At 40.0% G+C, this 13,546-nt stretch overlaps 1 long non-coding RNA gene across 1 annotated transcript; it reads right to left on the reverse strand.

Moving 5' to 3' along the window:
• Positions 1-1,262: 1,262 nt before the first annotated feature.
• Positions 1,263-13,085, reverse strand: LOC124134729. The gene is made up of 3 exons (XR_006861141.2): positions 12,973-13,085; positions 1,912-1,989; positions 1,263-1,629 (listed from the first exon to the last, which is right to left on the reverse strand). It is a non-coding gene; the product is annotated as an uncharacterized LOC124134729 (long non-coding RNA).
• Between the last annotated feature and the right edge of the window lie 461 nt (positions 13,086-13,546).

Raw genomic sequence — 13,546 nt, forward strand, 5'->3', positions numbered from 1 at the left:
TTCTCTATAGCCTTGGCATGGCTGTTTTACTAGAAGCTATATCACAAACCTCGTGAAATCATGCGTTTCATTTGATGAATACCGACATTTATCTTATGCCTGTGGTGCGTTCGGGAGACGTGTGCCAACCATTATGTTAATATCTTCAGCACAAATAACACGTTGAATAGACACAGTTACAATGAATTTCAAATTGCGGAGTAAGTGTTTCCTTTGCGATTCAGGTCATGTGAAAACACAAACACGATGTAAAAAAGGACTTGCACACTGACACAGTCATACCTGATAGTAAGTACATCGCGGGGGCCCACGGGGAGGAATGTAGGTACCAGCAACCTATGCTTGTCGTAAGAGGCGACTAAATGGATCAGATGGCCAGACTCGGTGGATTATATACTGTATATGTCATCGCATCCCATCACCTGGTATCATCACTATTTGAGAGTCTTCGTAAACACATGCTTCGGCATCTTACAATGGAATCTGCTTTAAGCAGAGAGTTCTTATGACTATGGAAAGGGTTTGGTCGCTTTTATATGAAATGATTAGAGAAGCGTTCGGTCAATTAATGTAGGATATTTACAAATTTATTGTGGACAAAGAGCTAGCTCCAGATGACTTCACATTGGTATTTGTCGAATCCTCACGTTGGAACCGCTCATCCAGCTATAACAAATACATCAGGAACTGTGACGAAAAAGGCTCCGTGTCACCGCCGTTGGCAGTTCAGATTTATGTTTTCACTGTGTTTTGTCTGCCATGCAAGACAATTCACGAAATGGTTTAGTTAGGAAATGGTGCTTCTCCCAATTACAGGATTCAAAAACGGCGCAACAAAAAGACTTGTGTGTGTTGAAAGGACGACACCTCGAGCGATAAATCATGCAGATACTCCGACTTGCAGAAACGGATGTTAAATTGGCGCATGGAGCTTGTGACTGAAATGTTGCTGCATCGAGTTTTGAATCACGCAATTCATGGGAAGGATGTGGGCCAACGGTGATAACTGTAAGTATGAGTGAATGAGTTGAATTTAACGCCGCTTTGAACTGTATTCCAGTTATATAATGGCATGTCAGCTTGAAGCCCGAAGTCTTGCAGGTCTTAGACGTTTACTACTTTGGTGAAACAACAGGAATGGTGCTGATAAACCTAGAAACATAATTAGGGCAGGACGGGATTCGAACCCACAATCATAGGTTTCTGGCGTGCCCAAAGGACGCAGCTCTGCAAAGCGTATTGCGGCGCCTGGGTCACCCGTGCCCAATACCTGTAAAATATATTTAAAAAAAAAAAAAATCCGTAATTCATAAATCGTCTTGAAATATGTGTGTTTTATTTATACACTACAATTAAAAGTACGAAAAGCCAAAGTAAGCATATTACAAGAAGCGATTTCTATCGTCTGTCCGTCCGTCGTCCATTCGTCATCCGGCCGTTCACTTTCAACTGACATTCTGTGGTGGAGTCCCATGTTGATTGCTGCTTAGGATTGGTACCCAGCAACTTATGCCGGTCGTAATGTAGCAGGACTGGGTCCGATGCCCACAGACCACAGACACTACGGTGTTCGTCAATGGCCAATATTTATTTGCAGAAATGCGAATGTGATTTTAAAGAAAAACCACCCTGAAACAATCAGGTATACAATATAGCACATATAAAACAATACACATATCATAAACACAGATATATACATACAATTCATATGCATACTAGTATGGTGAGATACAGTACATAGTATTGTTGTAAATGCACTTGGTAAAATATATTTATGTACATGTTAATTAGAAACGTATTCTGTCTTGATATATGATCAAATACATACACTAGATAATGACATGTAAACGACAACATGTAAACGACATGTAAACGACATGTAAACGACAACATGTAAACGACAACATCTACCAGGTGTGTGGGCCTGGGTTGATATCACACCTGGGGACGATGCTGCGCTAAGTTCCTGCACAGTAGTGCAAAACTCGTCTGCAGAGGAAATAATAATATATACAATACCTGCAGACGTGCCAATAAGAACAAATACTTTCTATCATATATACATGTAGCTGAACATGAAAGAGTCATATTATAAAAAGCCTCATGCATTCATTCATTTATGTTTACCTTCATTCATTCATTTATGTTTACCTTCATTCATTCATTTATGCTTACTTTCATTCATTCATATATGCTTACTTTCATTCATTCATTTATGCTTACTTTCATTCATTCATTTATGCTTACTTTCATTCATTCATATATGCCTACCTACATTCATTCATACCATGCATGCTTGCTAAGCCTTACCTCTTATATCACAAGTAACCTCTATCATTTCTAAAACTACTAATCTTACTTTTTTAGTTTAATGCTTATACATGTTTGAATGAATGTAGAATCTTATTTGGTTGTTAAACTCAATAAAATTACGAATCTACATTCCGTGTATTCGTGTCTAAACACACACATATCCAAATACAAACAATATCTACAATATTGCAAATACAATTCAATGAATAAAATCCTCAATTCAATAATACAATACTAACCTTGAAATTTGATCTAAGGTTCCCCAATAACGATCCTTGTGAAAAAACACGTGAATATATATATATATATTTATCTTTATCCGTGGAGAGGTATATGTGGAGTGACCACAGTCCTCAGGTGTCCAGCATACAGCATGGCTGAGTACCCAAGCTGGCCATATAGACAAAAGGCTTGAGTAGGGAGAGGGCTGGGGCTATTGTATTAGTTCACAGGGTGTGACAATCACAAACAAGCCATGCAGTAAGCATGCTTAGTAAGAGTGATGTGACTGATGGTTTAGTGTTTAAAGTAGGCTGAGCAATAAAATAAAATGACTACAACTGCATTTAATTATGTACATGAATTATACTTAAAAGGTAAAATACAAGAAATAGTCAAAATATGTAACTGCCACAGTAAGAGGCGACTTAATGGATCGTGTGGTCGGGCTCGATGACGTGGTTGATAGCATGTCACCGTACGTACCCCGACGTGCATCGTTCTCATAATATCAATTACTTGATGTCTACAGGCCTCCGTCATGTACATTGAATATTGTACACCACGCAATCAACCAAGTCAGAGAGTCTGATTAACCGATCCATTAATTCGCCTCGTACGACAGGCTAATACATATTCTATCTAGCCCGGAATCCCCGCGGAGTGTACCGTACACCGATCAGAGATGATACAAATATGGATGCGATATTGATTTCAGTACAATGTCCTTATATAACTGTCGGGTTTATATAAAGTTATTGTCACGATTGTGGAAACTGTTATATAAGGCTGCTGTGTATCCATTACTTAAAACGGCAAACCCCACATGACTTCTCTTGGCCTGTAGATTTATGTACGACTGACCTTATTTCGTCTAAATTTTTTATGTAAGATAGGAGGTTGTGTTTAGTTAAGTAGTTTCACACTGCCACCGTGTGGGATATTTATACTCAGAGTGTGCGCTAGGGCAACACAAAACCAAATGTTTCCCAAAGACTTCTATAGTAACTGCATATACTTATATGACCCGTGAAGATGCCGGGGTAGAATAGATCTTCAGCAACCCATACTTGCCGCAAAAGGCGACTATGCTTGTCGTAAAAGGCGACTAACGGGATCGGGTGGTCAGACTCGCTGACTTGGTTGATACATGTCATCGATCCCAATTGCGTTGATCGATGCTCATGATATCAATCACTGGATTGTCTTGTCCAGACTCGATTATTTTTCAAACCGCCGCCATATAGCTGGAATATTGCTGAGTGCGGCGTTAAACAACAAACAAACAAACATGTACTTATATGTACAGTCTGGCCTTAAAGCTTCAATAAAAACACCAAAAGTCAGCGCCTGTTCCGAGTGCAGGAAGCTACCATCAACCCCAGTTCCGCACCAAATATCATCTGTTTGAAAATATGTGGTCACATTCAGCACACGTCATCGTGATTAATATTGAAAAACATGGTCAGGTTAGTTACTTGGTGAATGCACATTTCAAGTAGAAAACATAAAAACCTTACACAATAACATCCTATCAATTACAGCCGCGATATTTTTCCTCTACACTCAATCTTTTAGAACCTGTATGGTATCGTTTAGTTTTCGATGGAAACAAGCGTGTTGTAAATTCCCAGCAGGCAATCATCATATAGCTGCCAAACCAATATTTCGGACTGCAATTTGACATCCATGTCCAAATTTGAAGTCCACAAAATGAAAATGACAACTGCAGAAAACACAGCTGTCGATGTCAACTTCCCACTTATTCGGAGTAACCAAGTATAAATTCTCATTTTTTCTGTTCACAAGTTCTTGTCTTATAATCAATATGAGCAATCTTAATTGCATCAATGTCATCTAATTCTAGGAAAGGAAATATGGTGTTAAGACATATCGATGCGTAGTTTGTAGGTCTCGGTACATAAATTTACGAACGTGTTTCAACACTAGCGGCCTCCTCAGAAAGAAAAAAATCATTCAAGGAGATACTTTAATTTTATTTTAGAACTAAAAAACAAACAGATATAGTGCCTTTAACACTTTAACCTCAGCATAACGTCAATGCTCTTGTGGCGAAACACTTTTTATTAGTTCTGGCACTTTTGTGCTTTGTGATTCTGTCCTTCACAGAAAAGCCTCCACCATTTCCACAGCCTTAGTGTGGTTCATGGCGAGCCGTTTCACGGCACTAAAGATTCTCGACATGTTGTAGTTAGCTGAGTGTGACATTAACCTTCCTCCCAATATGTAGACACTTTCAGTCGTAACATTTGTTCCGATATGTAGACACGTACAGCCGTAACATTAGAAGTATTGAATTCAAAATGTCAACGCCAGTAAATAATCAGTCGAAATGGATTCCCCTGGGCGTAAAAGGCAAAAGAGTGATGGAAATTTGTGTGATTGGATTACTTAAAAATCATTGAGGACATCATGCAGCACCCGCCACTGTATGCGTCTGTGTGTTGCCTCACACACCCAGCAACACTCCTACAATACAACGGCAGCTAGTAAACAATCGAGTCTGGACAAGACAATCCCGTTATCATTGTCATGATCAATGATCCAGTCGTTGGGGTACGACGCCACGCTGTTCATCAAACTTCCCAGAAAAAAACGATTGATGAACGCAAGTAAATGCTTTTAAAACTGTCTTATAAAATATTAAAAACCGTATACAAGAAAATGTTGAAACAACAGATCTCCGATCATTTTGATCATATACACATGCACAAAAATTAAGCGCCACCCACCATATTTGTGAGCTGTTACTTTTGGCACTTAATGATGACTATTATAACGAGATGTACGATTGTTATAAGCCGTATATGTAAACCTCATGTAATGCAAAGGTTGTCCCAAAGCAGGTTTATCTTGTGTTCCAAAAGAATATGAGCAGAAAGGAATTTTACAGAAGACCAGAAATTGAAGGATAAGAAAACATTGAAAACCTTTTTTTTGTCATGTAACTGTCATGATATCAGCAGACAATAGGGAGTGCAGAGTATATTGCAAGACAGAAACGTCAGTAACGTGTGTATGATCCACGGACATTGACCACAGCTTCAACCCTACGCCTCATACTCATTACAAGTCGTTAAATGCTTCTCTGAGGTAAACGGATCAATTCTTCATGAAGTGCGGCTTCAAGTCCAGCGAGATTTTGAACTGGGGGATCACGATGTCTGATTTTCCGGTCAAGAATGTCCCATAGATGCTCAATCGGATTAAGATCCGGACTACAGGCCGGCCAAGGAAGAGTGGTAATAGCTTCTTGACGCAAATAAGCCAAAACTGACCGAGTTCTATGTTGTCTAGCATTGTCGTCCATGTAAACAGGTCTTGCGTGAGAGGATGGTTGTCAAAATGAGGGACTACCACTGGACGAAGAACGGCATCTTGGTATTGGTGGCCATTCAGGTTTCCACGAATTGTCACCATCGGAAGTTTGCAGCCGAAGGAAACACAACCCCATATCATGACAGACCCCCCGCCACATGCTAAGGCCTTCTGGATGTTCCTTGGTGCAAAACGAGTGTTACGTTGCCTCCAAACACGTATTCGACCATCAGCAGTTCGTAGCAGCATTCGACACTCGTCAGACCAATGGATCCTTCTCCAGTTGGCCAAGTTCCATCGACTACGGGCACGACACCATATCAGACGATTCCGCATGTGCCTCTCAGTCAGTTGAGGACGTTTTACTGGTCTTCTGGCGTTATAACCAGCCGCTCTGAGGCGACGCCTTACGGTCATCGTCGAGAGTCTCTGATGGGTAATCCACTGCAGTCTTAAATATGTTGAAGTGGCAAATGGATTTCGTCTGACTATCCTGAAAAGACGTCTATCCTCTCCGTTAAAGGTCTTTCATGGCCTACCAGACCTATGCCTGTCATTGACATCATTGGTTTGACGATGTTTGACAATCAAACGAGTGATAACACTATGATGACGACCCATTTGTCTTGCAATGGCCCTGCATGACATGCCAGCATTTTTCATGCCTATCACTTGCCATCTTTCAGCGTTCGTTAACTTTCTCCTCACCATGGCTGATTTTCAACCTCTTTTGGAAGGGGAATCTCACACAGGAGCAAAATGCAATCACGTGTCTAAAACTTAGATTTCACTATTTATAGGGTAGGGGAACTGCAGCAACACGTAAAGCACGCTTTCCTTGCGGTATCTGGACAAATTTGGGTTCATGAAACTATGGAGGCCTAATTCAGTCATACATCATCATATTTCGTATTTCTGATTCCCACACGTGAAATCAAGAGACTATGAATATGGTGGCGCTTAACTTTTGTTAAATGTTGCATGTGTATATTAAAGCAAAAACAGGCTGAAGATGAACATTTACCTGACAGTGAACTATTATTCAATTTCTTCAAAAACATCAATGTTGAATCGGCAGACAATGATTCTGTTCTCGATAACCTTAAGGATACGAACGTGGAAGCAAGCACAGTACTTAACAATGCGATAACAATAGATGAAATATTAATAAGGGTTCTGTCGTTTACTTGAAAAATAGGAAAGCTCCCGGAGTTGATAACATCATCAACGAATATATATATATATATCAACCATCATTGATATGTTCTTTGACATTTATTTTAAATTTTTCAATATCGTTCTTCATAATGGTGTCTTCCGAGAAAATGGTTTATTGGTGTAATTAAGCCAAATTGAATATATAAGAATAAAAGGGATCCAAATAAACCTAGAAAGTACCAACCAATTACCCTGCGAAGCTGCTTAGGACAACTTTTCACTTCCATTATATTATTATTATCTGAAGCTCAAGCAGGTTTTAGAAACGGATATTGTACCGGTGATCACATATTTACCTTATATAGTCTGTCGGAAATATTGAACGTAAGAAAATAGAAATTATTTTGTGCATTTGAAAAAGCATTCGACAGAGTCTTGCGATCAGATCTTAGGCAAACGTTATTACAATAAGATATATCTGGCAAATGCTTCAAAGTTGTTCATTACATTTATCAGAATATTAAATCATGTATTTCTTGTAATGGACATTTTACGAATTTCGTCCTATGTAAATCAGGTGTGAGACAAGAAAACCAATATGTCACCTCTTCTGAATTGTATTGTTCCTAAACGACCTTGACATATCACTCATGGAGGACTCTTTGTAAAGGTGTTGAGATAAAACCAAATGAATTTTATGACCGAATAGAAAATGTTAAAGATAGTGAGTGTGGTGTGAAAACGTCCTGCAAAGGTCACAGTATGGGATAGCATCGCACGTTATGTTGACAAATTACTGTTCAGTAAATACATATTTAGTCATTTCCTCGGACTGTCTACCAAACATCTTCTGGAATGACTTGACCATGCTTTTGACGGTGATGGTTAAAAAGATTAGATGTAATTAAGTAAAATGTAATTTCAATTATACATACATCCTCTGATCAAAACTCTAACATTTTCCGCATGATAACAATAGCGTTACAAGGTTCCTTTAACATGTGTATCTTGAGTGGGCGAATTATGGTTAAAGACACAGTCAGCCTTATTCCAGTTGTATAACGGCGACCTGTAGGTGAGTGTGCGAGTTAAAATCTGACGTCGCATCGGCATTATTTCAACCATATAAGTTGACATATATAAAATTAAGTAATGAATACAAAGTTATATTTAAAAACAAATTTGTCAAACATATTTTATCATAACAATATTATTTGCAATTGCTTAAAACACTGGCTATATAGCCACAAGCAACCAGAGCCAGGCCACCTCGCCTGTCGGTGAGGTGAACTGGGCTTTGACGTCGCGTTCAAGATTAATGCACTCATATAACGACGTGTGTGTGTGTGTGTGTGTGTGTGTGTGTGTGTGTGTGTGTGTGTGTGTGTGTGTGTGTGTGTGTGTGTGTTTTACACTAGTAAAGGTCTATACCGGTTTTGCTAAACCGTTGCTGAAGCCCTATTCTAACCCTGATCCTCACGGGTTCCATGTCGTCAGATGGCTTGCTAACAACCAAGTTACACACATTCAATATTACACACACTTTAAGACATGCATGGTGTACGTATTCTTCTGCGTATAATGAAACATTTTAATGTTTCCTTTCAATATGTGTATGGTAGAAGAACAGGACCAGATAATCCAGTGATTGATATCATTAGCTAAATCACACGCCGTCATGGAACGATGCCGCCGAGTTAATCAAAGTCAGCCAACCTGGCCAAAGGACCCGTTAGGTGGCCACGTACGACAAGCAAATGTAACTGCGTACCATAAATTATATATTCCGGAATCCCAACAGAATCTCTATTTACTTTACTTTACTTACTTTGGAGATTTAACGTGCGCTCTCCGACTGATGCGTATTTCGCACACGGGCCCGGCCAGGCCATTTAATGTGTTTCCGAAAGGGGCGAAAGTGGTCTGTGCAACCAAAAGAGGGGGCTTTAGGGGTTGCTTATATAGAATTTGGGAATTTTGAGATTTGGAATAGATGCCGATGGGGTTGGGGAGGAGAACTAAGGGAGCTGGGTATCTCTAGTATCAGACGACGGGTGGCCCAGTCGTCAAAGGCGCCGCGATAACTGTGCAGAGTTACGTCCCTTGGGCACGCCAGAAACCTATGATTGAGGGTTCGATTCCCGTTTCGCCCCGATTATGTTTCTTGGTTTGTCAGCACCTTACCCGTGCTCGTGGGTTTCACCGAAGTGGTAAACGTCACTCACTCACATATATATGTCATTATAGCATTATGCATATTTAATTAAGACGCCCGCCGTCGTGCAGGTTAATGTTTTAGTAATCTGTGGAACTGATCTACAAAGAGAGTGCAAATTGCAATATAACGAGTCTGATTTTTCCCTTGAGGGAATAAACTTGCAACAGCAGTAGCTATATAGTCTGTGACTGCCAGACGAACTACCAATATTGATCGGCAGCCTGTATTGGCAGTCTAGGCATGGTTGACGGAGAAACAGATGCTGTTTGGTCTTCTTTTGACCTGGACGAACAAAAGTGTCTTCTCAGAGGTGTCGTGTTGGACACATAACAGACCATAGAGAAACACATTTGTGACGGAATCCGGAGAATTAGCGGGTATAAACAAATTAACGTCTTTTAGTCTGGCGCGAGCTGGTTTCGGCGTAAGAGAACACATCTGCATCTAACAGTTTCAGTAGCATACGTCCTCCTGATAATAAGATTGAAATGAAAGAATTATTGTTCTGGTCTCACAGGAAGTAGGTATTATGGTTTTACGCCGCTTTTGGGCAATATTCCAACAATAACCATGCTTCACTAGTTGTACATATGTGGGAATCGGTCTCGGGTATTAACCGCTAGGGTATCTTGTCGCACCACAGAAGGCAGACATTCCTTGAAATATATGTGGTCATTATGAATAGCCATAACGACTCATGTGTCCGTCATTTCCCGTCGCTGGAACACTCATCGGAAATCGTCGGGAACAGCTGCCAGATTGCTCAAGTGGCATTAAGCAATAATCATTCACTTACCCTTTTGATACGACAAGACTAGTGTAACATCATATCCCTCGTACTGAGTGAGACAACGTATCACCTTCCGTTCAGAATCATTTACTGTGCGGCGGGTCACAGGTCAGGAGATAAGATAAAATAGTTATTTTTACACGGAAAGACAAAGGGTGTTGTATTTTGTCCGATAAGTACGGTTTGCGGGTGTAACATCAAGCAATAATAATTAATATCATGTTCTTGGGGGACTGTTTGGCGTGTTGACAACGTTGCGGCAGCACTGTTAAAAATGTGTGAACCGGGTTCACCTATTCTTTGAGGACAAATCATAAACGATGATTCGACACAAAATTATTGCGCCAACTCCGCCCCCAGCCCCTCCAACCCCTCCCCCACCCCGCAAAAAAAACCCAAAACAAATATTAAATTGTAAACAAGAAAAATGGTTTGCCATGGACCTAGCTCTGGAGCTCTGAGCTCTGCCATCTGGAGCTCGAAAAAGGGTTTAAAACATACATCGTTAATACATCCACCGACATAGTATATTTCAACCTTTTACTGGGATTTCAGAATGTTCGTCAGTAATGGAGACATAATAACACTATACAATAATCCCATGGCATTGTAAACAACAGTCATTGGAACTTCGTGTTGCACATGGAAGCAGCTTCACGTCGACGAGGTAACATTTGACCATTGTTCATGGATCCCCGTGGCAAGAATGATTGGAGGTCAAGATATCATGGCGATATTGTAACGAACACGTCACATTTTCATTCGTGAAGCCTATTTGTCCAGAACGTTCCGCGCTGCGGCGGTCTCGGTCAAAGATAATTTCACTTCGGCTTACAGTCTGAATCACTTCGACCTTTCCTCCTACATCACTCCGACACGACGTGATAAAACTGTTCAAAGCGGCGTTAGCCCCAACATACTCACTCACTCTCATAAAACTGTGTACTATTTATAACCCCCAAATGTCCACAGGTATGCTTATTGAGCTTGCGTCTAAAACACTGACTGGCCCCTTTAGATTTCTCATACGTCAGTTGCCAATATAAACCGATTCGTAGCCACCGAATGCACGCGTTTTTGTGATGTTCCAACTGATCTTACGGCATATATAATGACGTTGTCCGGGGACATCTACTGTTCCTGTTTGTGCTGGAATAGCAACGCTTCAAACATAACAGTTACGAAATGTGTCATCTAACCTAAAAACGGAATAATTCATTTATGGTTTCTTAATTGAGTTCACGATATTAATTGATTTTACGAACGTAGTGGAAAAAATTAAGCTTTTTTCCGTTACAAGATTACGAAATTGTGACGAGGTTTCGCCAGGCGTAGAAATGTGTTGCAAATGTGATTATGTCACTGTGTAATTCTCCTTGTCATTTAGACCGCCTCCGTGGCCTAGTGGTAGAGCGTCCACCCGGAGAGCGGAAGGTCCGGGTTCGATCCCCGGCCGCGTCATACAAAAAGACCTTAAAAGATGGTACTTGTTGTTACCCTCACTAGAACGCAGCATAAGGGAATAAAACAAGGACTGGTCGGCTCGGAGTCAGTATACTGTGTCTGAGTGGGGTATTCATGTTAAACTGCGGCATGGTATCTCAGTGTGCTCGCACTATAAATCGTAGCACTATTTATCGTAAATAAATAGTACAAGCAGCCACACGTTCATGCACGTCGCTATATAAGTGCAATAATCTTGAACGCGACGTTAAACCCCATTTCACCTCACCTCACCTCCTTGTCATTAAGTCATACATTTTCATGTCTATTTCTTACAGACATTATTTCTGTTAATGTCTTCTGAACAGCCGTCTTGAACACTTAATGTAAAAGTCATAGACGGAAACGCTGTCATCTTTATAGACTTCTACACACAATAGATGACAGGAAGAGTTTTGCATTGTTGAACATACTCGTATAAAACCTATTTCTTCACATGAAGATTTCGTTCATTCCACGATCCATATGCATGAGAATGTTTTGTTGTTGTTTACGCCACACTCAGCAATATTCCAGCTTTTTGACTGCGGCCAATAAATAATCGAGTGTGGACCACTGGACCAGACAATCCATTGATTCATATGGTGAACAACGCTCCGCATCGTTACACGGCATCAACCAAATCACCAACTCTGATCATCCGATCCATTTTTCAATGTAGGTGCCGTCGTTAAACATCGATCTCAATTGAGTGGCACACTTCATAAACACCTCAAGTAGGTATCACTTTCAAAGAGAATTGTTGTTTTGCAGGAGAAGTACATGTAACAAATCATAAAGCTAACGAAGGACAACACGACATCTCACTTGCGGTTTAGCCAGGTGAGTTAGAAAATTAGTAAAGCCAAGAAAATATGAAATACAGTTTTTATGTAAATATAATTATATCCAGCATTGTGCGCTGATCAAGGATGAGGTGGAGTTATCAATTTCATCCTGTGATAATGTTGAAGACATAAATAAATAAATAAATAATAATGTATTAGTTGTGCATTAGTCTTTTCGATAGAGCTAAACGGAAACCTTAAACTGATCAGTCCCGTTCCAGCGATCTCCACATGCAATAAAACTCTATCGGTTATCAAATCACAATGCCATTTTCGCAAAACTGTTAAAAGGGTTGTTTTGTACTCATCAAAGGGTTTTCCATTGAACAAAGGCGATCATGATATAAAAAAGTAGACGAAAATGAGTTTTGAATGAGACATTGATGACGTAAGACGGTTGAAGTGATGGCTACAAACAAAACTCATCCAAATCTCGTGATAATGTACGGTGAAACATGTTACCAACATTTATCAATATATTAAGGTGCTTGGAAACTATATAATGACTGACACGGTGAATCATGGACTGCTCATGAAATGACTTTCAAAGAAGTTCACATCTTAACACAACTTTTGTGCTTGTCATCTATTCTGAAGATAATTACCTTGTGCCTTGGTCAAAATAGATTCCACAAAAAACTGTGAAAAAAGGATCGGTGGACCCGGATGTTATCCGCTGGTAGAATAATGCTCAAGCTTTCAACTCCTGCTGACAATTCTATCCACAGTAGGAATATTTACAGACTACCATTATATACCGTACCATTGCATTCCTTTCATAAATAGATTGAAGTGATTCCATGGCATTTGATTGACTTGTTTCAATAAACCTAAAACATTAGGCCACGCCCACTAGCGAACTACTGCTTCCTGGTTGACGGATAACAGAGTGGGCGGACCTTCAGTTAAATTATTGCACTGAACGATGTTACTGGTTTCGTATGGTTGTGGATAGTTTTTGTGTGTTAAAAATTAATTAAATAAAAACGAAAAAATCATAAAAGGAAAGTGCATTACCTTATTCGTTCAGATATCCCCATAACGCGTTATATTTTACGGATCCGCGAACACTGTAAATAGGGAATATCAAAAACGTCCATTTTAGAATGTTCATAATGACGCATTTGTTTAAATATCACAGTTTGTTTCGCTAAATGTTTGGCTCAAGGTAGCCACGAA

Source organism: Haliotis rufescens, unplaced genomic scaffold (genome assembly GCF_023055435.1).
Source record: "Haliotis rufescens isolate VD_foot unplaced genomic scaffold, xgHalRufe1.0.p SCAF_4, whole genome shotgun sequence".
Lineage (NCBI taxonomy): Eukaryota > Metazoa > Mollusca > Gastropoda > Lepetellida > Haliotidae > Haliotis > Haliotis rufescens.